Source organism: Melospiza melodia, chromosome 7, assembly GCF_035770615.1.
Source record: "Melospiza melodia melodia isolate bMelMel2 chromosome 7, bMelMel2.pri, whole genome shotgun sequence".
NCBI lineage: Eukaryota > Metazoa > Chordata > Aves > Passeriformes > Passerellidae > Melospiza > Melospiza melodia.
The window spans coordinates 17,409,533-17,415,006 of record NC_086200.1 but is presented as its reverse complement, the minus strand read 5'-3'; positions in this window follow the sequence as shown (position 1 = coordinate 17,415,006).

The window sequence follows — 5,474 nt, the reverse complement described above, 5'->3', positions numbered from 1 at the left end:
CCTTCGGGAATCAGTGAGCCATTTCTCAGCCTTTTGGCTCCGGATACTCCTTACTGATTTTGCGATATTTATTTTACTTCCCTCTCTACAAATTTGAGTTTCCCTGTTGATACCCAAAATCCTTGGTCCCTCAGAAAATTTAACAACACTATGATGGATTCCCAAACTTCTTTTTCGTCCTGTCCTGTGAAAAGGAAATAATTTGCATATTGGATGAGCTTTATCTCAGGTTTGATGGAGAAGAATTGTGTTACTTCTCCTAGGGTTTGACCGAAGAGGTTTGGAGATTTGGAAAACCCTTGGGGTAACCTAGTCCACCAAAGCGATTGCTTCCTCCCAGAATCGGGGTCCTCCGATTCAAAAGCAAACCTATCCCTGCTTTTCTCTGCCAGCAGATCTGCCCAAAAAGCATCTTTTAGGTCTATGACACTAAACCACTGGTGTGCTGGGGGGATATTAGTCAGTAGTGTATAGGGGTTAGGCACTACTGGGTACCAATTCACTGGTTTTTTTGTTCATTTCTCTCAAATATTGGACAAGCCTGTAAGTCCCATCTGACGTCTTTACTGGTAATATGGGTGTATTATGGGGGGACATACATGGTTCTAAGGTATCATCCTGGTTCTAAGGTCTCATCCTCAAGTAGGTCCTGGATCAGTGGCTGCAGTCTTCATCTCCCTTCCAGCGAGAGTGGGTATTGTCATACACAGACTGGATAGCTGTCATCAATTAATTTTATTACTGTAGGTTTCATGTTCATTTTGCCTCAATTTTTTGGTTTTGCCCACACCATCTCATGAATTTTGCCCTCGTCCTCTTCCCTTATTCGAGAAGTTTAACCACCATTTTTCCTTCCTCTGGGTGTATTAAAATACTTAACTGCCCTTGTAAATCTCACCCTAATATATTGCATCCTGCTTCTTGAACTAATAGAACATGCCCAATTCCTATTTTATTTGTTCCTTCAAACTTTATTTGCATTATAACTGAGGCTTTGAACCTTCCTTTAGCACCTACTACTTGCACAGTATCTTGATCCTTTTTGCACCCCTTTGGGATTCTACAAACACAAGTTCTTTCAGCCCCTGTGCCTACTAACAATCCAAATACTTCCTCATGGGGATCTATTTTTAAAGTTATCAAGGGCTCCTGATGGTATTCTGTCCCCAGGAGGTAGAGCCCCTGACACCCCTGGACTCCAACTTCTCCTTTTTGCTCAGTCTCATAGACCCTCAGCTCCTTTTCCATCTGGGGGCAATTCTTTCTGATATGCCCACTGTACAGTAAAATCAAACTCGTCCTAGGTTCCCCCATTTACCAAACTCTCCTTTTTGTGCCCAGTCCCAAGGAGCTGCATCCCCCCTCCATCTATCTTCCTGCACTTGGAATCCCCCTCCCTTACCTGGGTAGTACTTTATGTGCTGGTTTCCTTCCCTAATGGCAGTTCCCATTACCTTGGCTTTTGCTTTGGCTTTCTCTTCATCCCTCTTTACATACTCCTTCTGTGCTTCTCTTAAAAGATCCTCTAATCTCCTTTCTCGCCAACCATCCAGCTTTCTAACTTTCTCCGTATATCTGGCCAGGCATGAGTGACAAAATTTACCTTTAGTAAAATCTGTCTGGCCACCGTGTCAGGGTCAACTCCTGAATATTGCCTCATATTTTTCCTCAACCTTCCTAACCACTCTGTTGGGGTTTCTTCCCTCTGTTTCTGCTCATCAAAAGCCTTACGGGCATTTTGATTACATGGAGTTGCCTCTTTGATACCACTTGTAATCAGTGTTCTGTATTCCTCCATGTCTTTCTTTCCCCCAGTGCTGTTGTAGTCCCAGGTGGGGTGCACTATGGGCATTTTCAGGACCACAGGAGGTCCTTTCACAGGCTCCCTTTCCCATATCCATACCTCAGCCACTTGGATCAAGTTTTGTGATGTCTTTCCTCTGATGTGAACTGTTTTTCCTCTGATATTGTACTGGGGTGACATTATGATGCTTGTATCCCCATTTATGTGTTCTGTGCCTTTAAGACCAGCTCTGAAGAGTGAAAGTTTTGTTTGGGTTTCTCTTATCAGGGATACAGAGAAGGGAAGTACATAGGGCTGGTTTCGCTTTTTGCTTTCTGCTTTGCTCGCTCTCTCTCTGCTCACGCTTCTGCTTGCTTTTGCTTCTGCCTATTAGCTAGTTCTAGCTAAACAGTCCAAATTCTGTCCTGGACTGTTTCTCCTCTCCTTTTTCTTCGACCATCTCGAACTGTCTCCAGACTGGGACCTGGGAACACTGAGGGTTTGCACTGTTTAGCTGCAGCAGCTGCCCCAGCGCCGGAGGGACTAACAGAGCAACCACCCCCGAAAGAGACTTTCTGATTTTTTCACCTTTTTCAGAGTGGTATCATCCAATATTGTTCATTTTGTGTGCTGGGGGTTGCTGTGCCTGTTAAATAAACAGGTTCTTTCCACTTCTTTCTGAGGAATTCTTCCCGAACCGGTTGGGGGGAGGGGCCGTGTGGGTTTGCTTTCTGGAGGGGCTCTTCTTTGGAGATTCTCTACCAAATTTGCCCTAAACCAGGACAAAATCTTGGCACCCAACATGGGGCTTGAGAGAATGGAAAAAACCCTGTTTTGACTGCATTTTGGTTGCTATTACTCTGTGTTCGTTTAAAGCAGCTAATAGCCATGCTTTTTGAATTCATAATGTCTATTGGGGTGAAGGTTTGCATGCATTTATGGTCCCTAGGGTTTTTTGAGATTTTAATACCTCTATAGTCCTTAGGTTTATTTTCTTATCCAGAAATAGCTTTAGTATTGCCCCTAATACGTAGTTTTTACATCAGAGGGGCAGTGACCAGAATAGCTATCCTGCTTGGCTTGGTGGCAATGATTTGCAAGAAGTTCATAAACATGCTAGGGTCTGCTCCAGGTATGAATGGTTCATGGCTATGGGTATGCATCTAGTTTTTTAGAGGAGGAGCAGGGGATGAGGTTTTTCAGCCTCTGTTTTCTTTCTTCTCCTATGAATTGGTTGCATCACTAGTGAAGGATGTACAGTTTCCCCTCAATGGTAAAGAAACCATCTTTCTGGTATTTGATCTGGTAACCTTCCTCTATACAGCCTGCTGCTTCTCTAGAATGAGGGCTGAGATTTCTAGATGGGCTGATGAGACCCCTGACTCAGGATTAGACCCCGGTGTGGAAAATCCTAAGTGGTGTGGGAAATGGGAGGATATGGGCCAAATCCTGAAGGAATTCTCTAACCCTATAGTCTGGGATTTTCCCCATGAACAAATTCAGAACCCAGCTGAGGTGGGCAAATATCTGAAAGAGAAGTACCAGGATGAGCCTAAGGAGAGGAATGTCATTGCAGTGAGCTGGGCCCTGGCATATGCTTATCGCATGCTGCTAGATACTGTTGGGCAGCAGACAGAGGCAGGGGGGCAGGGAGATAAATCAGCAGCTATCCCAGTGACTCAGGCTGCAGCCAACAGCCCAGGCTCGAAGCCAGCAGCCAAACCAGATAGTGAGCCTAAGCCAGCAGCTAAACCAGTGGCTGTTGCTACCAGCACTAGAACTGCGAAATGCATGGACAAGACCAATCAACCAGTGGATGATGATGATGATGATGATGATGAAGGAGAAGGAACCTCAATGCCTCCTGACATAAAATCAGGAGTCAAAGCAGCAGGTGCAAGATCAGATGCAAATATTGAGTCCTTTTCCCTGAAGGACCTTTGTGGCTTTTGGAAGAATTACACTCGACAACCTGATGAATCCATATTAGTTGGCTGGTCCGTCTCTGGGATGCTGCAGGTGAGGTTACAATTCTGGATGGCACTGAAGCCAGGCATTTGGGATCCCTGTCACAGGATCCTGTCATAGACCAAGAAATGATGAGGGGGGCTAACTCTCACAGCCTCTGGGAACGGGTCCTAAGAAGTGTAGCAGAAAGATACCTGTGCGCAGACGATCTCTATATGCAGCAAACCCAGTGGAAAACAATAGAGCAAGGGATCCAATGCCTGAGAGAAATGGCAGTCGCAGAGATTGTGCTCTCAGATGATGTAACAACTAGGAACCCAGACTTAGTACCATGCACGTCTGTGATGTGGCGAAAACTTGTACGACTTGGGCCACATGAATATGCTTCCGCCTTAGCCATCATGAAGAGGAATGAGAGGGATGAGACTGTGCTTGACATGGCAAGGAAGCTCCAAGCCTATGCAGATGCTGTACATGGCCCGACACATGCCAGAACTGCAGCGGTAGAAACACGTCTGCAGAACTTAGATAAGATAGAGGAGAATCATAAGAAGCTTAGAGAGGAGATTAAAGAAGACCTTCTCCAAATTTCAGCAGTACAGATCAGAGGTTCTGGTATCCAAGGCAGACATCTCCCAGATGGTGAGAGACGGTACACCCCAGGAGCTGAGCTGTGGTTCTACCTGCGTGATTGTGGGGAAAACATGAGAAGGTGGGATAGGAAACCTACTGCTGTTCTGGCACGATGGGTGCATGAACTGAAGGAAGCCACCAGAAGAAAAGCAGCTCCAGTTGCCCGTAGCCGAACAGCCAGGTATGATGATGATGACATGTCTGATCCCCTCGAAGGAACATCCAAAACATATGCCCAGGGAAAGAAGGATAACCAGACTTAGAGGGACCCTGCCTCTAGCCAGGTAGAGGCCAGGGAAAATCGTGTTTTCTGGTCTGTGTGGATTCGTTGGCCTGGCACATGGGAACCACAAGAGTACAAAGCTTTGGTCGATACTGGTGCGCAATGCACATTAATCCCATCAAGACATGTGGGGACAGAGTCTGTTTCTATTGCTGGTGTGACAGGGGGATCCAGGATTTCACTTTGGTGGAAGCTGATGTGAGCCTAACGGGAAATGAGTGGAAGAAGCATCCTATTACAGAGGCCCCATGTATTTTGGGCATAGACTACCTTCGAAGTGGGTACTTCAAAGACCCAAAAGGACTCCCGTGGGCATTTGGAATAGCAGCTGTAGAGACAGAGGGCATCCAGCAATTGAACATCTTGCCTGGGTTGTCTGAGAATCCATCTGCAGTAGGACGCCTGATGGGAGAAGAGCAACAGGTGCCAATTGCCACTTCCATAGTGCATCACTGACAGTATAGAACCACTCGAGATGCTGTGATCCCCATCCATAAGATGATCCAAGAGCTGGAGAGCCAAGGGGTGGTCAGCAAGACCCACTCACGCTTCAACAGCCCCATTTGGCCTGTGCGAAAATCTGAAGGAGAATGGAGATCGACTGTGGATTACCGTGCATTTAAAGAAGTGACTCCACCACTGAGTGCTGTCGTGCCAGACATATTAGAGCTCCAGTATGAGCTTGAGTCCAAGGCAACAAAGTGGTATGCCACTATAGACATTGCCAATGCATTTTTCTCCATTCCTCTGGCAGCAGAAGGCAGGCCTCAGTTTGCTTTCACATGGAGGGGAGTGCAGTACACCTGG